This window comes from Chlorocebus sabaeus, chromosome 10 (assembly GCF_047675955.1).
Source record: "Chlorocebus sabaeus isolate Y175 chromosome 10, mChlSab1.0.hap1, whole genome shotgun sequence".
In the NCBI taxonomy this organism is placed as follows: domain Eukaryota; kingdom Metazoa; phylum Chordata; class Mammalia; order Primates; family Cercopithecidae; genus Chlorocebus; species Chlorocebus sabaeus.
Genome location: NC_132913.1, coordinates 37808241 through 37832695, shown reverse-complemented (window position 1 = coordinate 37832695; position 24455 = coordinate 37808241). Strand labels below are relative to the sequence as shown.

Here is a 24455-nt window from a genome sequence, read left to right as displayed (position 1 = left end):
TTATCAGTCATTTATATCTTGGAGGTGTGGAGCAAGTAAACTGAGGTAATGAAATAATATTTGCCTTCACATTAGTCACTGCTCAGTCACTTAGAGATGTAAATTGCAGAAGATATACAACTTGTAAAAATTATCGCAGTCTTTCTAATTGGATTGTGAAATATCTAACAGCAGCTCCATTTCTAAGAAATGTTAATGCAAACCTGAGAGACTGCAAATACCGCCGGTGTTGCCTTCTATAGGAACAGGGAATTTGGCTGGGTGATATCCCTGGACTAATCATCTACAATGTGGAAATACTAAGAATCATGGCACAGAGGTTAATACACTTAGGCAAACAACATAGTGAGTAAATTAAACTCGCGCTTCCTTTAGCGAGATAAAGTTTGTCACATACCCACAGAATTCATGAGGAAGTTCTGAAAGGATCATACACTCTCAAAATTTACAGCGAAAACGATCTTAGATAATGTCGTTTTCACAGCACTCAGTTATGGATAAGGAAACTAAGGCCCAAAGTGGTGAAGCCTGTGAGAGAGGGGACTAAAGAAAGACTCATTTTATCTACCTCGCACTTGTGAATTTCCTATCTAAAGATTTCTGTTAGCCCCCAAGCCTCCCCCAGGATCAGAAGAACATGAAACCAGGATATTTACATTTCCCATACTTCTCATATGGGAGAAATGCTTTCAGTTCCAAGTGCTGTTGTCCACTGAACACATGTCAGTACACATGTTTGGAACGTTTTACTTGTGTGAAATAATTAAAATCCATGGTTCTGAGGGTCATGGATTTGTTTTTGTTTATTCCATGACTTCCGCCTCTGCTCATCACGAGACTTTGCGTGAGTAAGTGAGGAATATTGCCTTTGGCTGTCTTACTTCCTGTGTCTAAAATACAGACAATGTGACCAAAAAAAAAAAAAAAAACCAGACTGAAAACCTAGCAATGCTGAAGGCAAAGCAAAAGATGGTGATTTTGGTAAGTGCTCTTTGTTTCCTGTGAAAATAACCCTGGCGTTTTGTTTTCTTTAATTTTAATGTCTTTTCTCAAACGTTTGAAGTATTTCCCATGTTGGACACCAGTCAAGTTGTAGCATTTGTTGTCATGTGCAGCGTGTTCAGAAAATCTGCTTCGGTTTATTTTGGATGATGTCATGTTACATGCAACCATCTTAAAATGTAGCTTTTCCTGAGGGAGTTGATGAGAAATGTGACAAAATGTGCACATGGCTAGAGTTAACTTTTGGAACTTAAAATCTAGATAATAAAGACAACATTTCCCTTTAAGTTTTAAAAATAGCCCAAAGATATGTAGAGCCTAGGTGAGTTTTGATGGGCAATTTCTTGTTTTTCTAATCTTTCATGGGGTTGGATCATTCCAGACCATTACTGGCAAGAAAACATCCAGATTTTACCTTCAATGAGTCGTCCTTTGGAAGAGTCAATGTAGACAAGGCTTGCCAATTAAAACTGGAGTCCATCCTTTATGAGTATTTAACCCTAATGCTCATTGTCTACATGCTTTGGATAGCATTTCTTTTTAAAAATTTATTTTTGGCCGGGCGTGATAGCTCACACCTGTAATCCCGGCACTTTGAGAAGCTGAGGCAGGCGGATCACGAGGTCAGGAAATCGAGACCATCCTGGCTAACACAGTGAAACCCCATCTCTACTAAAAATACAAAAAAATTAGCCTGGCATGGGCACATGTCCATATTCCCAGCTACTTGGGAGGCTGAGGCAGGAGAATTGCTTGAACCCGGGAGGCGGAAGTTGTGGTAAGCCAAGGTCGCACCACTGCACTCCAGCCTGGGTGACAGAGAGACTCTGTCTTAAAAAAAAATTATTTTTGAGGGGTAGAATGGGATGTGACTATGTTGTCTAGGGTGGTCTTGAACCGGCCTCAAGCAGTCCTCTCAGCTCGGCCTCCTAAGTCACTGGGGTTACAAATGTGAGCTATTGCACCCAGTCTGGGTAGCATTTCTGAGCTATTTTTAATATCTTTTGTCCCAGGGAGTTGAGGGCCACCATTTATTCTATTTAATCACAGGTTGACAAGAGTAGATGGCCTTATGGAGGTTTAATATCCTCTTAACATTTTGTCAGAATTTCTTTCAGCTCTTTTTGTACTTGATGACTTACTGTTTTCTTGGTGTCATAATTGTCATAGAAGAAGTGGAAGAAGTTCTTTCATTATAAGTCCCTGATGGAGAAGAAGGGAATTCCCATAGGCCAGGAAAAAGGAACAAGAGGATTAACACCTGGCATTGTGGCTGATATGGTTTGGATGATCTGTGTCCCCACCCGTATCTCATGTTGACTTGTAATCCCCAATGCTGGAAGTAGAGACTGGCAAGAGGTAATTGGAACATGGGGACAGTTGCTAATGGTTTAGCACCATCCCCCTATTGTAGTTCTTCTGATATCGTTCTCATGACATCTGGTTGTTTAAAATTTTATAGGACCTCCCCGACTCCTCTTCCTCCTGCTCCTGCCATATAAGACATGCCAGCTTCCCCTTCACCTTCCACCATGATTGTAAATTTCCTGATGCCTCCCCAGAAGCTGAAGCTGCCATGCTTCCTATATAGCCTGCAGAATCTTGAGTCAATTAAACTTCTTTTCTTTATAAATTGCCCAGTCTCAGGTATTTCTTTATAGTGGTATGAGAACAGACTAATACAGTAATCCATCAGGAGACTGTGATTTACTAGGTAAAAAAATTAAAAGCATTTTTAAATTTAAGGAAGTCAGTATAATAAACAAATAAAAATAATATTTTACATAATGTCCCCTAGTTCCATCCATGTTGCTGCAAATGACAGGATTTCATTATGTTAAGTGAAATAAGCCAGGCACAGAAAGACAAATATTGCACATTCTCACTAATATATGAGAGCTAAAAATAAAAACTTGTAGCCATGGAGAGAGAGAGAGTAGAATGATGGTTACCAGAAGCTTGGAAGTGTAGTGACGAGGGGGGATAAAGAGGGAATGGTTAACGGGCACAAAAATAAAGTTAGATAGAAGGAATAAGATCTAGCATGTGGTGGCACAATAGGGCAATTATAGTTAAGAATAATTTATTATATATTTCAAAATAACTAAAAAAGTACACTCTGGATGTTCCTAACACCAATAATATATGCTTGAGGTCATGGATACCCCAATTATCCTAATTTGATAATTAAACGTTGCAGGCTTGTGTCAAAATATGACATGTACCCAATAAGTATGCACAACTAGTATGTATCTGTAACAACTAAACATTTTTAAAAGAATATTTAAGGATTAATTCCTTCTTTAAAAATAATTTAAGGGAAACTCAAAAAAAGTAAAATTAAAGACGTGTCCAGAATCCTTTAACTTTCTAACTGCTGCCATTCTAAGTTGTTCTTGAAAGAGAACTAGAATATTCAAGATGAATAAGCTCATGTGTGCTCCTACACATCACCATACTATCACAACTGCAGGAATTCTAGACAAATAACAATTAGACTTTTAGAAAAATATTGCTAATGATGTGCTACAGGATATCTATTTACTCCCTGTAATTATTATCTAGGGGAACTCCTTGTAAGTTCTTATATGGATGTGTCTTTATTAAGATCATTATGTCCAACAATTTACTTGCATCCATGCTGGTCCCATTTTTCTAAGAAGAATCTTTCCCACTGTCTTCTGGGGAGCATTTTATTTCTGTAGGGCAGGGGGCTTCTTCTTTTGTATTGCTCTTCTGTCTCATTTACCTCTTGACTTGTTACAGGACACACCCCACAGACACGTGGAACTTAATTGGCCTTTATGGTTTGGTTATTCCCAAAAAGTCACACGAAGGGTTGAAAGTTCTCTAAAAGCGTGTAACTTCTTTCCTATTGAATTATAACTGGTTTTCTTCCATCCCACCTGTTTTTTTTTCTCAAAAAAGGCAGAGGAAAATAATCAAAAATTCCTGCTGCTTTCATATCATGGCTTTTGGTCAGCAGATTGTATTAAGGTGAACAATTTCTGATTTTTTTGATGACCTATGACTGTCATTGAATACGTAGAGTTTGGTTATCATTGCAAGGCTCTGATTGGGAGGAAGGGAAGCTCCGTCAACCAAGGAAGGGGACAAAGGAGTTAGGTTTTAGCTGGAGATCCACAGTTGATTGTGCCTCACTGGTTATTGGTCAAGATGGCGTATTCTAGGGTGTAGAGAACGATACAGACAAATTGCTTGTTTTTTATGGAAGTAGAAAGCATAATAATCTACAGTGTAGACAGATGCCGAGTACCTGGGCTGGCGAAAAGCAACACATTTGACAGCATCTAACCTAGCACAGAAATACAGAATGCCAGGCAGGAGGCAGGGAGACACTAGGGACATCAGTGAGGGAGCAGCTTCCTTCTGTGACCCCGCCACCTGGCTTTTGGATCTGGGAGTATTGTAGTGGCCAGAGAGACATAATACCTTTACAAATTACCAGGGATTTACTTTTTAGCACCATGATGTCATGTAGATTAAATAACAAAATAGAACAAAAACAAAAGCGGTCAATGTTGCTACCTTTGAATCATTTCCTGTTGAGGATAGTCAACCTAACCAACTGTTTAGAGACCACTTGATCAAACAACATGACTCTCTGATGCCTGTTTCCATTTTTACCTGGTTCGTTGATAGTAGGTTGAGACAAGTTTAGACAGCACACTCACTTCCATACAAAAGATAGAAGATAGTTTGTGAACTCTTATGAGAGAGACAAAAACAAATATTTTAAATTTTTTCCTCCAGAAAATTAAGCTTACAAAAATTGTACTGCTTTACACATGACAGGCTTTTCTTTTATAGCTGTACTTCCCCAAGCCTTAAAGTCATTTCATGAGTTATTACACAAAATTCACTGGATTATTTTTCTCCTGAGGCCCTCTCCTGCCCATGCCAATCAATTTACCTTCTTCTGAATCCATTCACTACCTTACAGGACAAAAAAAATTATATATATATATATGTATACACACACACACACACACACACACACCCATACATATAATCTTTATACATATATAAGCCCACTCAATTTTTGTAAATAGAAATATTTTAAAAATCTGTACTACATTATAAAATCTAAATATTGTTAGGTTATATAAACTGTTATATAAATATATATAGCACCTTAAAGACTGGTGCTAGCCTCTTCATGGGGCCAACGCCAAGAATCAGGCCTCTCTGTTTTTGGGTGAGAAAAGAATGAAACAAATGTTTTGTAAATTCCAAAACCTTGTTATTTAAGATCAGATATCTTACAGTGTTCTGAAGAAAGAATGTATAATCAAGATGTGAGCAACAGAAAGTGATTAATTCCTGGCATTATTACAAAAATGTTAAGTTATGATTCAAGAAGGTCTGACTGTACTTACTAAAGAAAAATATTCACCCAAATGAAGACTGAACAGAGAGCCTTCCACAGAGTGTGGAAAAGAGTTCATCTATTCTTTGCGGTCATGGAGGTGCTCTGCACCTCATGGGCTCCAGGGAAGCCTGGATCTCAGAGGAGCCACATGCAGAGAGGCAGTTTGCTCACAAGGATCACAGAGGCAATGATGTCAGAGATTCCAATTTCTATTCTGCCCCAGGCTCAGGTTCAATTTTAAGACCACTGGAGTCATCTCTGGGCACAATGCTATAGTGTCAAACACTTGGAGGCTATGGGGAACTTAAGCCAGGGGCCTCATGCTTTGGGCCACCTTCTGATTATCTGGTCCTCCAGGAAATCAAGCTTGAGGACCACCCATCATGTGCCACTGCCCTCTTTTGAGTCTGTTTTGTGAATCATTTCCTCCAGTCATCCATCCATCCCTGGGGCTGCTTAGTGTCCTCCTCCTGCCTTGAAGGAGACGGAGGAGAGAAGGATGATGCACTTTGGTTCCATGGAGGCTTACAAGAGCACCGTAGAACTATGCTGCTTTGAGGAACTCTACATGTAAATTTGTGTGCATGTAACATATACACAGACACACTGCTCTTTCAGACAGCTTGGAATCACTCCTACATGGGCTACAGGTGAAAAAGAGTAGAGCAGGGAGGCAAGAAACCTCACAAACAATGCCACTGTCCCTACATGAGAGGGAGAAGGTGCTCTGATCTCCTCCTCATCCCTTTCCGATGGCTGAGATGTTCATGCGTGCCTCTCAGGAAGACTATCATAACATGTTAATGAGGTATACAATTGAGTAGCATTGCACATGTAAGTGAAATTAATGCAAATACATCAGAAAAGGTATGAGAATGCATTATTGAGATGCAAGTGCCCTATTTCTAAAAATAGGTTGCTAGCTGTTTTACACACACACATGTGCACACATGCTCCATTTCTACCAACCCCAGCCACTAGTAAGGGGTTTTCCAAGTCACGTGTTGGAAATCCTACATTCTTCAGGGTAATATTTGTAAGCGTGTATAACCGGCTGCCTTTTGAGCCAGTCCACACATTTAACACAGAATTGAAGTTTTAGCAAGGACTAGTCATTCCAGGATGTGGCTGTGTGTTTCCAGAATAGTTCTAGACATGTTTGAGTGAGAAATTCAATGTATGGCAGACTCCATATATTAAATTTTTCTGTTGCCCACCTTTTTGTGTATTTTTCGGATATGTTTTATACTCTAAATCAGGAGCATTTTGCCAGGAATTTCCCTCAGAACCTCTTAAAAAGTCTGTGCATTTGGAGGTAAATGAAATCCATATGTTCCTGATTTATTCTCACTTTCTTCATCAAAACGTTACTTTCTACAGGGACTTGATCATCAACAAGCTATATGAGATTTTTAAAGGCCTTTTTTACCCCTAGAAAAGGGAAACCACATTTGATCAATAACATAGTTATAAAGACAAAGTTACACAAGAATTTATAAAGATACATTGTTTTACTATTTAACTTTAATAACTTAGGCTATATATATTTGGAAACTCACCAATCATTGTCAGAAAAATGCACATTTTTGTTTTTTTCTTCACAGGCTAAAAGCACTATTTTTTGTTTATCTTTTCTTTATAGTTTTCTAAAAAATTTGGTTCAAGATCTACAAATGTACTTAGCTCACATTTCAATACATCTGAATATAAATACCTTTAACAGAAAAATTCTAAGTTTGTAAACATGAACATATAGTCATAATACATAGTTCTATGCACATAATATAATACAAGACAATACTCCTCTCTCTAGACTCAGAGCTCACTGAAGACAACAGGGATGTCTTTCTTATCTTGGCATCTGCACAAAATAGGTCCTTGATAAATATTTGTTGACCAAATGAAAACACTGAAAATAACAGTAAGGACCACGTTTATAGAAAAGAGTCTGCTGTTTCAGAACTCAAAGGTATGCAAGTTGAACAAGAAAGAATGTGTCAACAAGACAAGATAATACACTAACTCATACTACAGTCTAATTTAAAAATTGATTAAGGCTGGGCATGGTGGCTCACACCTGTAATCCCAGCACTTTGGGAGGCCGAGGCGGGAAGACCACGAGTTCAGGAGATGGAGACCATCCTGGCTAACACAGTGAAACCCCATCTCTACTAAAAATACAAAAAAAAAATACAAAATTATACAAAAATAATTAAAAATTAGCTGGGCATGGTGGCAGGCACCTGTAGTTCTGGCTACTCGGGAGGCTGAGGTGGAAGAATGGCGTGAACCCGGGAGGTAGAGTTTGCAGTGAGCCGAGCTCGCGCCACTCCACTCCAGTCTGGGAGACAGAGCAAGACTCCGTCTCAAAAAAAAAAATTGATTAAAAGTACATGGCTAAGGGCAGGAGGGAGTGGGGGATGTTCTCAATCACACAGCTGTTTAGCCTTCCTCAGCAGAGCCCCTTGTTGAGAAGAGGAGTTGGGAATTGGAGTTGGTTACAGGGCTGGAGATTAATTTACATTCAAACTTGGAATGTTAACATGATCATTGTACTTCAGAAGTAGCAATATTTTTGTCTGTCTATGTAGCATTTAATACATGTATATACACACATACATACACATATATAAAATATAACAAATATATGCAACAAATAGGTATTTTTTATGTGTATTTGCTCAGCTATATATATCTAATTCTACATGTAAATTTGTGTGCATGTAACATATACACAATATATATGTAATATGAATTTATATATTATTTATAAAGGATAATAAGGTAAGACAATACCATTGCAGTTCATATATTCCTTTTACATTACATATTATTTACCTAAAGAATATTATTTTCTTTTGGACCCTGCAAGGAGGCTGGCGATGATTTCTGATGTCTGAAGCTTGTTCACACTCATAATTTTATGGGCATTACCAAAGAGTAAAACATGAAACTCCCTAGAGACACTCAAGAAACTTAAACCCTTCCTAATTGATATAATCACATTTCTAGAATCACAAAAGAATAAAGAAAACTTGTTTGAGGCTACATTCCCCATCAAAGATTTTCATTGGATTATTTTTTAAGCTGCAATGACGATGAAATGGAGACCAAAATGAGATCTGAACAGCAACATTTTCCCACATACCAGCATTACTGACTTCTAAACATAAAGCCATCCATCAGAGTTTCAGGCTCACAGAATTCCCTGTTTCCACAGAACCCACATTCACCTTTATGCAAAAATGCTGATTCAGAACAGACATTGTGAGGAATATTTAGATGTGTAGCAACTCTTTCAGTTCCAAACACTGAATGTGGAGTATAAACGTGGAGAAAGGAACTTGTGAAAACAGGAACTGGTATAATTCGCTACAGGGCAAGACTTCGAAATGCAAATAACAGAGGAATAATAATACTATTAGTCATTCAAACCTTAGTGGATATTAGTTTAGTCAGGGCTGCTGTCATTCTCATTAAAATCAGCTGCTTCTTTTAGCCTTTCTCATCACTCACCCCTGCAGAGAATTTATAGTGAAAGTATAGAACAGCAAAAAGTCATTGTGGAGGTAGGTTGTGGGAGTGGAGAGCAAGTAAGCACAGCATGATTTGAGAGACAATTGCCAGTAATAAAAAAAATAAAATGTGAACGAATATCCCAAATGAGCTTGATCTATTTTGGAATTTTGATAAAGCCAAAATTCCAGGTACCAGAAAACTATCTTCTTTCTCTGTCTTCTTCCCTCCCACACTATACCATGACCACCTGCTCCTAGAAGACAATTCCCTACCCTACACTCACAGGATGAAGTCCAACACAGCACTGTGGTGACTTCATCTCCATAGATGGTTTATGGGTTTCTGTTCACATAACCCCAGAAGTGATTTCTGTAATAGAATCAGGGTAGAAGTTAGAGACTTCCTGTTATAAGTTCACAGTTGTTTCCAAGTGATTACAGAAACAGAGTTTTTTTAATCAAACCAGGTAGGGGAGAGGAAGCTCTTCATTTGTCAGTTACTGGGCATATGTAATACACTGTGCACTGATCAAAGCACAGGGCAACAAACAATGATAAATCAATTGTTGCCTCCTAGGAAATCACAGTCTTGTCAGTATTGCAGATGTTCTTGCAGGTTGATGTGAGTGGTGCAAACAAGCAAGGCCAACTGAAAATTTGTTTAAGTGGTAGAAACTTTTTCCAGTATTCAATATTCACAGGCCAAGTGGATTCATAAAATCCAGTGGTGTTGCAGTGACTGACTAGTGACAATGGAAGATTAGCTGGATGAATCAATAGCACGGAATGTCTGCATTCACATCCTGATTACATGTGAGGTCCTAGGATCTGGGTCCCAAAGTCAAGTAGCTCCAGCTCATGCATGCAAATGTGCTGAATGGGCAAGAGTGGGCAAAAGAGACAAGCCAAAACATTTCTCAAGCTAAAGGAGATTGGACATGAGAACAAAATAAAGACACATCTAAGTGCAAAAGACTAAAGCCAGTTATTAGCTCTCTCTTTAGCTCTCTCTCTACATATATATATACACACACACACTATATTTATATATAATATATATGTATGTGTATATATTATATATTATATATAATATATATGTGTATTTATACATATATATAAACTCTTTCCTAGTTTTCTTAATTCAACACGCTCATGTTCTCTCTACGTGTGTGTGTGTATGTGTGTGTGTATATTAGGAGATTTCCTATGACTGAGTATCACAGCACAAGGTGATGATGTTTGGAAACTTTGCTTGGGCATGGGGAAAGTGGGGTTAAAGGTGCCCTCTGAGTTTAGACATTTAACATGCTGCCTTAGATGGACACGTATTAGCATTTTAGCAAAAAAAAAAAAAAAAAAGCTAGTGAAGGAATGATAAAAATAAAAGAGCCAGTGAAGGAAAAGCTAATATAACCTATTAATGTATAAAAATATTTCTAAAGTTATTTTTGCTTTTTGGTTTGTTTTTCGTGGAGACAGACTCTTGCTATGTTGCCCAGACTGGTCTAGAACTCCGGGCCTCAAGTAATCCTCCCACCTTGGCCTTCCAAAGTTCTGGGATTACAGGTGTGAGCCACTGTGCTTGTGGAATTGTCAGAGGAATGATTTATAGTGAAGTTGTGTCAATAAATGTAATCTGAAGTGTGATGTGCAAGTTCTTATGCAAAGAATACAGCCAGCAAACAAAATACAAAATGATTTTTGATAAAATATTCAGATAAGAAAATAAAAAAATTAGTTTGACTGCATGTTCTAGCCACATATTTTTCTCAGACCCTCATCTTCCTATTTAATAGGCAAAAACCATTACAGAGACCTACTTTAATAAACTCTAGGACATCTTTAATATAGTTTTACATTTAATCTTGTTTTTGAAGAGAAGGTATAATACAAAGCAATAATTTCCACAAAAGAAAAGAAGAACACTTCAAATCACTTGAATTAAAAAATGAAATATATATATATATATATCTCGATCTTCTCTAGGAGATGCAGACTGAAGATAATGAAGTAAAATTAACTGAAAGAAATACAGTATTCCATCACATACAATACCTAGATATTGTTCTGGTGTTAAAATAATTTCTTGAAATATTTTTTCTTTCTCTGAGTTAATAAAAATTAAGTTGTTCAAAATGTCATTTTTTATAGAGCAGAATATCAATAATATGTCCAAAAGATACCTGTGATGAAAATATTATATGGGATTTGCTAAGTGCATGCAACTATTTCAAAATGATTTCAGAAGAATTCCACTGTCACAGTTCTGTTTCCCAGCAGCAGTGGCACCTCCAGCAACCAGGCAGATACTGGCTTTTCTGGTTCAGAAGAGCAAAGAATGTTGACAGAAAGCACCACCCAGTGATTCATGTGTCACAACAAGGTTTAAATCATTCTTCAGTAGAAGAATTTCCAAGGTTATTCCTTCCCACAAGCTTTGTATATGTTACTCTGCTATTCCCATGGTTACCAAAAGGGGAGACAAAAACAATACACTTCAAATTTCAACTGCTTTGCTGTTCAATCCCAAGCATAAAGTGACCTTCATCTGAACACTGTCTCCTAGAAAGTTTATTTTTTTCAGTTGATTTGGATATGACCCGTCCCTTTGAAAACAATGTAAAAATATCCCAAACAAACAACAATAACATCTTCTATACACATAATAAAAGCTAGAGTTTTGCATCCAGCTACACTGCTTAACTTTAAATAATCTGAGGGCCTGGACAGCAAGGAAATTACCCAGAAAACTATCATCTGGCAAAATTTTATAAACAAAGCAAAATGAAAAGATGAAACAAATGATTCTTTGAGTTGAGTTTTTGGGCCCAGTAACCCATGTGAAGGATTCGCATTAGCTCCAGTTAAAGGGGCTATTTTAAGCTTTGTAGTAAATAGGAGTTTAAAAAAACCCAGCCACCTTGGGCACATGTTCTCAGGACCTCCTGAGGGCTTTGTCATGGTCGCTCATACTGGGCTCAGAATAAATCTCTAAATATTTGACTGGAGTTTGACTCTTTTTGTCGACAGACTGCAACAGCAATGAAACATATATGTTGCTTCTGTTTATCTAAATAAATCTGTAGTCTTTGTATTAAGATACAAAAGGACAAACCATCCAGGTTACATGGCTCATCAGTCCTACCAACTCCTTTTTCCTCAAGGAAATTAAGAAAGCAAGCAAGCAAGCAAAATGAAACAAAAACACTTGTAAAACAAAAATAAAATTCTAAGACCCCCTCGGCCATCTGAATAGACTGTCTCCTCAGCAGGCTGCTCTTTTAAAATTTAACCTGAGAGACTGTTTCAGGCCATGAAGAGAAGTGGGAGTTGGACATGTCTCATCACACCTCTCCAGCATCCACATCGACACAGACCTTAAGTCTCATAAGAAGCATTTACAGTCTATTCTCTCTGAAGCCTGCTACCTGGAGAGGCTGTATCTGCATGATTCAACTTTGGTCTCCACAACCTCTTATCTTAACCCAGACATTCCTTTCTATTGATCCCAGGTCTTTAGATGGACTCAACCAATTGTCAACCAGGAAATTTTTAAGTCTACCTGTAAACTGGAAACCCCCCCTTCACCCCCAACATACACCCAGCTTCAAGTTGTCCCACCTTTCTGAGCAGAACCTATTTATTTGCTTATTTTTTAAAAAGGAGTCTTGTTCTGTTGCCCAGGCTGGAGTACAGTGGGGCAATCTTGGCTCACTGCAACCTCTGCCTCCCAGGTTCAACTGGTTCTCCTGCCTCAGTCTCCTGAGTAGCTGGGACTACAAGCATGTGCCGCCATGTCTAGCTAATTTTTTTTTTTATATATGTTTACTAGAGATGGGGTTTCACCATGTTGACCAGGCTGGTCTTGAACTCCTGACCTCAAGTGATCCACCTGCCTCAGCCTCCCAAAGTGCTAGATTACAGGCACAAGCCACAACACCCAGCTAAACCAATGTATTTCTTAAATGTGTTTGATTGAAGTCTCATGTCTCTCTAAAATGCATAAAACCAAGCTGCACCCCAACCACCTTGGGCACATGTTCTCAGGACCTCCTGAGGGCTTTGTCATGGTCGCTCATATTGGACTCAGAATAAATCTCTCTAAATATTTGACTGGAGTTTGACTCTTTTTGTCGACAGACTGCAACAGCAATGAAACATATATCTTGCTTCTGCTTATCTAAAGAAATCTGTAGTCTTTAGTATTAGAGTCAGCTCAAGACTCGTTATCAGTCATAGAGGAGATGATCTGAGTGGTGTTTCCAGCAAAGTTCTTTCCTATTCTTGTCCAGAAGCAACAACACAACAGAATGAACACAAGAAATTCAGTACTTTCATTGTGTCCTCAGTATGAGCCCTAGACACTAAATAAGATTCACAGATATTCCAATTCTTGTTCTCAGTGAACTTACAGTCTAGTGGGGAAGCTAAACACCTAATTTTACCTTTTATTATAATTTGATTTCCTCTTTTGTGCTTGTACAAGGAAATGAAATGAGAGTTCAAAGGAGGAAGAATTAATATCTCTTTGGATTCAGAAATTACTTTCTAGAGGCTGACCGTGAATGTGTAAAAAGGGCAGGATTTGAATAGGTGGCAATTGAAGGGAAGCTTATTGCATGTAGAGAACGTACCATCAGGAAAGGCATGTAAGTTGTATTTCAGTCATAGTTAGTTTAGAATTCATGTTACAAGGAGGATATAGACTGCAGAGCAGAGAGCAGTAGCAGATAAGTAAGTGGGATCATTCTGTGTCGGTCCTAAAATGCTAGTTTAATAAAAATTAACTTCACCTTGTAGACAATTGGAAGTCATTAAATATATATATTTAAAAAATAGTGGTTGAGCTTCCTCAAGTGCAGTTCTGACCATATCCACCCCTTGAAGCATTGTATAGACCAAGTTCAAGGAGGAGACATATTTAAAGGGAAGCATGGTGTGTTAGTTCTCACACTGCCATGAAGAAATACCTGAGACTGGGTAATTTATAAAGGAAAAAGGTTTATGGAAGGGGACGCAAACATGTCCTTCTTCACCTGGTGGCAGCAAGGAGGAGTACCAAGCAAAAGGGGGGAAAAGCCCCTTATAAAACCACCAGATCTCATGAGAACTCAGTTACTATCACAGGAACAGCACGAGAGTAACAACCCCCATGATTAAATTATCTCCCACCAGCTCCCTCCCATGACATGTAGGGATTATGGGAACTACAATTCCAGATGAGATGTGGTTGGGAACACAGCCAAACCATATCATTCTGCCCCTGGTCCCTCCCAAATCTCATGTCCTCACATTTCAAAACACAATCATGTCCTTCCAACAGTCCCCCAAAGTCTTAACTCATTCCAGCATTAACTCAAAAAGTTCAAGACCAAAGTCTCATCTGAGATAATGCAAGTCCCTTTGACCTATGATCCTGTAAAATCAAAAGCAAGTTAATTACTTTCTAGATGCAAGTTAATTACTTTCTAGATACAATGGGGGAACAGGCATTGGGTAAATACACCTGTTCCACATGGGATAAATTGGCCAAAACAAAGGGGCTACAGTCCCCATGCAAGTCTGAAATTCATTAGGGCAGTCATTAAACCTTAAAGTTCCAAAATGATCTCCTTTGATTCTATGTCTCACATCCAGGTCAAGCTGATGCAAGAGATTATCTACCATTCTGGGGCCTGGAGGACGGTGGCCCTCTTCTCACAGCTCCACCAGGTAGTACCCCAGTGGGGACTCTGTGTTGGGGCTCCAACCTCACATTTCCCTTTCACACTGCCCTAGCAGTGGTTCTCCATGAGAGCTCTGCCCCTGCAGCAAACTTCTGCCTGGATATCCAGGCATTTCTATACATCCTCTGAAATCTAGGCAGAGGTTCTCAAACCTCAAATCTTGTCTTCTGCACACCTACAGGACCAACACCACATGGAAGCTGCCAATGCTGGGGGCTTTCACCCTATGATACAACATCCTGAGCTGTATCTTGGCCCCTGTTAGCCATGGCTGCAGTAGCTGGGACACAGTGCTGAGGCTGAACACAGCAGCAGGGCCCTGGGAAACCATTTTTCCCTCCTAGCCCTTCAGGCCTGTGATGGGAAGGACTGCTGTGAATGTCTCTGACATACCCTGGAGACATTTTCCCCATTGTCTTGGTGATTAATATTTGACTCCTCATTACTTATGCAAATTTCTGCAGCAGGTTTGAATTTCTCCCCAGAAAATAGATTTTTCTTTTCTATTGCAGCATCAGGCTGCAAATTTTCTAAACTTTTATGCTCTGCTTTCTCTTGAACAATTTGCTGCCTAGAAATTTCTTCCACCAGGTACCCCAAATCATCTCTCTCAAGTTCAAAGTTCCACAGATCTTACAGCAAGGTCAAAAAGCCACCAGTCTGTTTGCTAAAGCATAGCAAGAGTCACTTTTGTTCCAATTTCCAACAAGTTCCTCATCTCCATCTGAGACCACCTCAGCCTAGACTTCATTGTCCATGTCACCGTCAGATTTTGGTCAAAGCCATTCAACAAGTCTCTAGAAAGTTCCAAACTTTCTCACATCTTCCTGTCTTATGAGCTTTCCAAGTCTCTTGGAAGTTCCAAACTTTCCCACATTTCCTGTCTTCTTCTGAGTCCTCTAACCTGTTTCAACCTCTGCCTGTTACCCAGTTCCAAAGTTGCTTCATTTTCGGGTATCCTTATAGCAGCACCCCACTCTACTGTTAATAATTTACTGTATTAGTCTGTTCTCATACTGCTATGTAGAAATACCTGAGACTGGGTAGTTTATAAAGAAAGAGGCATAATTGACTCACAATTCTACAAAGCTGGGCAGGTCTTAGGAAACTTATAATCATAGTGGAAGGCAAAGCAAAACTGTCCTTTTTCACATGGCAGCAGGAAAGGGAAGTGCAGAGCAAAAGGGGGAAAAGCCCCTTAAAAAAAACATCAGATCTTGTGAGAACACACAATCACAAGAACAGCATGTGGGTAACTGCTCTCATGATTAAATTACCTCCCACTGGTTTCCTCCCATGACATATGGGGATTATGGGAACTACAATTCAAGATGAGGTTTGGGTGGGGACAGAGCCAAACCATATCACATGGTCTGTGGTTTCCAGAAAAGCTAGTGATGCCTATTGCTATCATACTGAGACTATCGTCTCTCCACTCTTCACTGGGTCTGCCCACAACATTTCATTCCTCCCCACTCTCCCCCAACTTTCCTGTGCTGGGAATCCAGGTAAGCCCACTCCATCATCAATCCTTGTTATATTGGGAACACTGCATATGGTGTGCAATGTCGCTGTATCCCTAAGTATTTAGATAAAGAACCAGGCCACAATCGGCCTGAGGTCAGGAGAATTCTTTCGGGATAGTATGGTGGTTAACTCCACAATAATGTTGTAAACCCGTTATTTTTGCACCACTCTCATCTCCACTACAGCCCTACCTCTGGACCCAGGCAGCCCTATGGATATTCCTGGTGCTTCCCAATGTTGAGGATACAAACTGAAATACACTAGAGCTGTAAGAGTACAGTGAGATGGTGTGCATAGAAGAATATCTCAGGTAAGGGCCTAAAGGCTAGGGACCTTGGTTATACCAAATTCAGTGTCAGCCTTACCTTAGCCATACCAAAACATCCATAGACCATGCATTTAGTGGGGATGATATCACTTCCAAGAGGTGAAGATTGGTTCTTGAAGGGGTCAAAATGTCTAACTTGTGTTATGTATAAAACACAGATTATACATATAGTACATAAGCAGATATACAGTACATCTGTGGTATTAAATTGTTACAGGGAAATGTTAACTTGGTCCTAATGTATTAGGAAAAACATGTCTAAAAAGGCTCAGAGCAATGGTGAGAAAAAAGGTTGAGAAAAGCTGTCAGAGGAGCCTCAACCTTGCCCCGGTGGGTTTACAGGGGAAGTGGAGAGGGGGAGGGAAAAGAAAATCTCTGAGAAAACCCCACCTTGACTTTTTATGCCATGAGCCAAGGTGGAACTGTTTGAATACTTCAGCATCCACTCTGACAGGCCAAAGGTAGCTATCCAGAGAGCTGATGACAGAATATGAGATTGGCAGGTCTTGTCAGGGTAGAGAGAGAGCCAGGGTAGGACAGAGTGGCAGCGGGGGAAGAGGCAGGCTCTGCCAGCTTCAGTGTGGTGCACTAAGCTTGAGGGTGGGGATTTCCCATGGCCTTCCTTAGAGTTCAGGCTTGTAGGGACAGAGCTGGAGTTCCCCGAGTATTGCTTTGCACTCCGGAACACATTTGCAAGGCTGAGCTTAGCCTTAATGCTGTCTCCCCAAGGCCTGGAAGTCTCTCCCTTCTTGCAGACTGTGGAGGTGCTCTAAAGGGAAGTGTTTTGACTACACTGGACTTTTGGTAAGCCAGTGGACTGGCATGGAAGCACACTTTGGCAACCAAATGCTGCTTAGAGTGATGCCATATTCTCCTCTTCGTGGCTGAATGATAAACAGGTGGAGAGAACCAGTCGTGGTCTAGGACCATTCACAACCTCAGATGGAATCTTCTTTGTTTCTATTAGAGTTTCTATGTAATTGTTTTGTCCATCCACAAACAATTGGAGTCTTGCCCAGTATCTGAGACTCGGGAAGAAGGTGAGAGTGAACAGAATCAGAGCAGGAGGAAGGAGCTGGCACTGCAAGGAAGGCATAAAATGTGAAGGACGGTAGGGGAGAGTCAGAGGAGGGCAGTGAGTGAGAGAGAAACTGCAGAAGATGAAGGTAGGGTTGTCATAGGCCATTCTAGCTAAGGAGAAAGAAAATACGAAGAAAATTGTTCTGATGACGAATTGGCTAGATACATAATTTTCTATAATTATGTTGTATGAGAAAATTATGCATATTTATATATATCAGAATATGTATAGCCTCATATAAACATGCAAACACATGCATATCTCATTTTATTATGTGTGCATGATATTTAAGTATGTAATTTTCTAATTTGATAATTGTTTAATGAAATTCTTCTTTCAAGGTACCTTCCTTTGAATTTCTTTTTGTGTTCCTGTATGTAAAGGAAAAAGTGAGAGGATACTTCCAAAAATAGAAAAGCATCAAGGTGGGCAATGAAAATTTAATGAGGCTGTCACTCTTTAGATCTTTAAGGGATTTCTTCTAAAGGGTGAATAATACTCAATAGAATTAGTTTCTAAAGGATTAGGGTATATTTTTTAATTATAAGTTTATACAGGTAAATGTTGATGGGCTTGCACTGACAAGCTTTGAGAGAGGTAAAGAAGTTTTATGTCCTGTGGGAGGAGAAACAGGTCCACAAAAGGAAGTAATAGTGTTATCCCACGTCATTTCATGTAAAATCAGCTTTGGAATTTATGTTCATACCTTTTATGGTGAAAAAAATGAAGACTTGTTTTGCATTTGTAATACGTACTCGGGTTCACATCCAGTTAAATCCAGCTAAGCTCACACACCCATGTCATTTTGACAAGACTAAGGTACAGATGAAACTCAGGATTCTCTGAGTTGTTCAGACCAGCATTCTTTCTCAGTCTGCCAAGTGAAGAGGAAGGACAGAGATTTTTACCTCAAGTTCAAGAAAGAAAATGTCCTATTTTCCATATTTTTTATGTTTTGTAAACCCAAGTTGTCCACATCATTATCACAGTTCTGCACTTATTTCAACATACACACTCACAAACACACAGAGATTTTGACAAAGCCATGTTCACTACCTTGGTAGAACAGATTTCCATCCAATCTAAGTTTCCAAAGGAAAACTATTTAATTACATGAGGGTACTAACATGGCAAGGAGAAAAAGAATCCTTAGTCATAAATCAAATATGCACTATGGAAACCACATGCTTTTAAAAATAATGGTTTCCATCTTTATTAAAAAAATTACAGTATTTGAAAATTGTAAGCTATCGTACCTGACTCCCTCCATCCATCCTGCTCAGATGGGGAAGAGCCACCTGTCATCGATGCACCAGAAATATGTCTCATACACAAATCTCTGTGCCTTTTTAAAAGGCACTGCCAGAAGCCCCGCTCATTCCTAACTGTGCAGGGGGTTCGGCTGCTTTAGAGTGCTGATTCTTCCCTCAGAGCTCACACATACCTTGGGATGAAATTTTTGTGTGTATGTGCATGAGCTGTGCCTTACAGCTTGGGTTTCTAAATATGTTTTTGTTTGCCTGGTTGGTTAGTTGCTTGTCATGAGTTTACTAATATCCTTATAGAATGTATGTGAAAGAGTCCAACATTGGCTTTACTAAATTCAGATTCTAGACGAGTACTTAGGCTTTACAAAACTGGAAAATATGAGAAAAGGATACATTGTCCAGGCTCCATAAATCTACTCTGTCATTTTATTTTAAACACTCCTAAAAGAAATTTTTTTGCAATTAAGACCTTTTGTTCACAACAATTTCTCCAGTATGTTTTTATTTTACAAAAAAGCAAGGGTTAAAAGAGGTGAACAAATGCCAAAATTTGGGGAGGGGGAATTGCTGTGTTTTCTCTTTTGTTGTTTGAAGAATTTGGGGGTGGTTTTATTGTTCTTTTCTCTTTTCAAAATCCAGTTAATATAAACGCTTTTCTAATTGCAGAATCAGGCTTTGATGTCATTTAATGAGACATTCCTGAGGAAGTACAAAGTAAAAATAACATGAATAGTTATGCTGCAATCATTAAATCATCATTCCACCATGATAAAACCCAATATATGGTGAAATGAAAGTCATCTGTTGTGTAGGCAATGAGAGAAATTAAAATCCATTAAAGTAACAAAAAAAAACAAGAAACTCCCACATATACAATTGTAGTGTTTGTGAATCTAAATACATGATCATTCATTTCTTAAAAAAACTTTTGATGAAAAAACAATTTTCCAGATAGAAATATATACATTAAGAAAGAACTTCTTTTCTGAGAAAATTTCAGGTTTGAACATGTAATACCAATACTGACTAATTTCTTTTACTTAGTCACATATTTGCCCCTTCCTGAGAAGAAACAGAATGTAAAAACTGTTGGTTTTCAAAACAGTCTACCTTAATTGGAGTAGAAGTTAAAGAGATAAAGATAAAAGAAAGATACCAATTGAAATAGTATGGCCTTTGCTAAAACCGAGGTCACAATGGCCACCACAAATATAAACTCAAAAGATCCTGAATCATACATGAATGAATGCCAAATGCTGCTTCTCCACCGACGAGACATTTGAAAGGGCAACAACGGCTTGCAAAGTACACCATGTGCCTGTGTAATCCTAGTAATGTGTTAAAATGTCATTTATAAAAAAAATTACTAAAAGTTTCTTTTTTTTTAAAGCCAATGTCTTCCATACCGGAAATGAAAATGAAAAAACAAAATCCTAAAAGAAACACAGGAATCTCACTTTTTTCTAGTTAAACTGACTGAACCTATAAAGAATTTTAATTTCTGCAAATGACTAAGAAGTACTGAAATGTTACAACAGCGGGAGAATCATTGGCATGCCAGATACAAGCCAGGCTGTTTGCATATCTTGTGGCTTGGCCATCATCTATTCAAAAGCTATTTGGAATTGTTTTAACTTCACTAAAAATCCAAGAGGAGTTTATTATAACCTCTGCAGTAGGAACCCACTCAGCTAAAACTTGTAACATCTAATTTTTATGATGTTACTGAAATTTTAAGACTTTACATTTTGGTAGCCATGGCAAAAAAACACTCTAGAGAGATGATTCTACCATGTTAACCCTATGAATAATAACGAACCTTTGGTTGACTTCTCTGATGAGCCTTAACATATACTCTATAATATAATCTTTTAACTGGGCAACTTCTAAATACTGACACAACCATTAATAATAATGCTTATAGGGTAACAGAAAATCTTTGAAGCACTGAATTCAGTAACCTGGGCCATGCTCCAGTTTTGCTTGCTACTTCATATCTTTTATGTAGATTATGCCTATAAACATCTTCCCTAAATTCCAAGTCAGTTTGTAAAGTCAATGGATTAAATTATTCAAATGTAGCTATTTAACGGTCAGTAACAATCCCTAGAAACCTATTTTTTCATCTGTAATATTAGAAGGCTGAATTGATTGATCTTGAAAATCCTTTCCAGATTTACAATTCTTATTCTAACAGTAAAAGAAATACAGAAAAGTTCCAAACAAAGTTGGACGGGAAGCTAGTATTTGTAATGTCACATGGAGAGATTAGCTCAACAAGTTCCATTAATAGGAGTCATATGGTGAAATCCCCCAGAGCTATTTATAAACAAATCTCTGATTGCTTAGAACTACAGGTAGAGCCAATTTACTCAGACATTTTTTTAATTAGAAAATTCAGGGCATTCAAAGGTTATGCTCTGTCTTTATTGGGATGTAGTAATAGATGCTTGGAGACTAAAGTTGTGTTTTGCAGATAAATATTGATAAAAGACTGACCCGAGTAAGGAATGGGTGGAGAAGAATGGCAGATGCTATCAAGGTCATAGTAACAGAACTGGGCTGAGGACTGGCATGTTACAAGTATTTCAAGACCCCATGGTTTCTTGCTGATAGTAAGCTAGCCTACCAATTTTACTGAATAACTTAAACAGTGAAAGAGGTATTGAGACACTATAAGCAGTGTGTTCACCATTTTATTTTAAGTTGTCTGTGGGATAGCTGATGCAAGACTAGGCAAATGTCAAAGTCAAAAAAAAAAGGAGAAACCAATCAAAGGAGGTTTCTAAAGATTTAAAAGAAACATTCTAACATGCTTTCCTTCTTTAAAAGTCAGTATGTTTGGATGAAGAGACTGTGTAGGCAATTGGGGAGAAGTGTTATTTTTCATAATCACATGAATTTATAAATTAGTCTTGAAAATTGAATATAATTGTTTCTAGAAAGTTGCTAGGTGTTTCATATTTCTGTAAATATGAAAAAATTTCAGATTATTGAAAAATCAGAGTAGAAATATTAGAATGAATGCTTTAAGAAAACAGAAAAGGTTGAGCGCGGTGGCTCATGCCTGTAATCCCAACACTTTGGGAGGCCGAGGTGGGCAGATCATGAGGTCAAGAGATCCAGACCATCCTGGCCAACATGGTGAAACCCCTTCTCTATTAAAAATACAAAAAATTAGCTGGATGTGGTGGTGGGTGCCTGCGGTCCCAGCTACTCGGGAGGCTGAGGCAGGAGAATGGTGTGAACTCAGGAGGCGGAGCTTGCAGTGAGCCCAGATTGTGCCACTGCACTCCAGCCTGGGTGACAGCGCAAGACTCCATCTCAAAAAACAGAAAACAAACAAACAAACAAAAAAAGAAAAGCAAACAAAGGAACTATCTTTCTCACATTCGTAACATTCATCCTTCAATTGCTCCTTAAAAATATATAATTTAATGGCAATAAGATACATAGATTTTAAAGAATTTATTAAAATTTTTGAGAATAAAGTTTTTTAAAAGAAAAGTCTATAAAGGAGTTGTGAATTATATTTGACTCACACAATACAGGTATATACTAAGAATGCAACAGTCAAATCAATGTGTTTAAGAAGTTAAGAACTCATAGAAATAAAAATTATTTTTTCTCTGTGAGTTCTTCCCTGATAATCCATAAGTAGTTTTAGGTGTTCTTTCTGTCCTGTCCCCAACGTACATTATGTTATAAACTTACTGGAGTAGAACTGTTTATTTATAGGTCTATCTGCTTCTTGTACAAATGCCATTTGCAATCAGGATTGTCTTTTCACCTTAGTATCTTCTGTGATTACTGGACAGAGTGAGCATTCAATATCAATTGGCTCAATAGCTTGGTATTGCTTTGATTTATTTTTAATGTAAAGAGAAAGGTCACACAAATAAATAATCTTGCCCAAGTGTTTAAGGCCCTGGAGGGTAATATTGAAATACTTACAAATTAAAAAACCTAAAACAAACAATAGCCTGGGAGAAAATACTTGCATCCTATATAATAAAGGAATATCCCAAAGAGACAAGTAACTACACAGTAACAAGAAAAGGACTAATAGCTAAATAGAAAAGTCATAATAATGGAGAGATACAAATAAAATATATAAACGATTAATAAATATATGAAAAGAAGAGGGAATTATTAGAGAAAGTCAAGTTAAAACACCAGTGAACTAGCAGGTTTGCCCATTTCATCAAGTAAAATTTTAAAAGATCAATAAGATCAGTGGTTGGTAAAGATACAGGGAAATAGCTACTCATATATTGTTAGTGGGCATGTAAAATGGTAACACCCATTTCAGGGGTTGAGGTTTTCCATTCTATCTATTAAAACTGAAAACACATATATCCTTTGAACCAGCAATTTGACATCTTGGAATTAATGTTAGAAAAATATTTGCACAAAAGAGCATGTGCCTGAATGCTTCTGGTAGCATTTTTGCTGTTGTATTAGTGAAAAATTGGAGGCAAGCTAAATATCCATTAATAAGATGCAACTGTAATAAATTGTGGCCTATCTGCAGAATTCTGCACAGTCACAAAAAAGAATAAGTTGACTATGTGTTAATAGACAAGAAAGTGTGTATATGACATAATGTATGAAAAAGAAAGTTGTAGATGAGTATCTATAGTATGCTCTAATTTTTTTAGTAAAATACATAATCACAAAAACTATGCATGCTAGTTATCTGGAAAGGTGCATAATGTCAATGGCTATCGACTCCTGTAACAGAGACAAGAGACAACCAGAGACGTTCATTTTACTTTTATAAATTTTTGCAATGACTTTAGTTGCCATTTGATAATCATTTAAAACACAATGTTTTAAAGATGTGATATGCAGAGCTAGGACTTTGTATGCCTGGAGTAAAATTTGTAACATTAAATATTATGTTTTTATCTTAAGTGTTTTTAATGAATATAATACTTGCATGTACTTTAGAAAATCAAGCCATACAGGAGGACTTTACATATAGGTTTGGATGGTTTTGGCTATAAAGAACAAAAGACTTGATCAACAGAGAAAAAAAAAAATAGGCAATTATGATCTCAGTTTACAGTATGCCAAAGGCAGGGCAGGGTTGGTTGATTCAGCAGCTCACAGATGTCGGGAAGCCTGAGTTCTTTCCAGTTCTCTGTTTTGTTATTCTCAGTGTGAATCTCACCCTTAAATGGCTGCAGTGGCTCTCGGTGTCCTATCTGGATATGGCAACACCATCAAGATATATCTCCCTATAGTTCTCTCTCAGTAGCAGGGGGCACCTTTCTCAAAAACATCCCCTTCCATACCCCAGAACCCTTCCTTTTGCATTCCACTGGGCAAACCAGCATCCTAGTCAGAAGAAGTAGGATCATCCTTCGAGTTTTAGGTACAACTGGCCTCCCTTGAGCTCCACGAATAAAAACAAAATCAGGGTTCTCTTAGGAGGGAAAAAGGGGTGGATAGATGCTGGATAGTCAACCAACAATGTCCATTAAAGTACATTACAAAAAGGAACAGCCTTTTTTTTGCTTCATCACTTCCTTCTCTAATCTCTCATGAAGGAACAACTTTTAACTCCTGTATTCCTTAGCTAGTTAACCCTGTATTTCTAAGCAATA

General features: G+C 38.1%; 1 long non-coding RNA gene across 1 annotated transcript in view; it reads left to right on the top strand.

Moving 5' to 3' along the window:
• The first annotated feature begins 935 nt into the window (after positions 1-935).
• The window catches only part of LOC140712566 (uncharacterized), a 48364-nt gene continuing 24844 nt past the window's right edge, over positions 936-24455 (top strand). The window contains exons 1-3 of the long non-coding RNA XR_012094184.1: positions 936-981; positions 14551-14625; positions 16352-16476. This is a non-coding gene — a long non-coding RNA (uncharacterized lncRNA). The remainder of the gene's footprint in view (positions 982-14550; positions 14626-16351; positions 16477-24455) is intronic.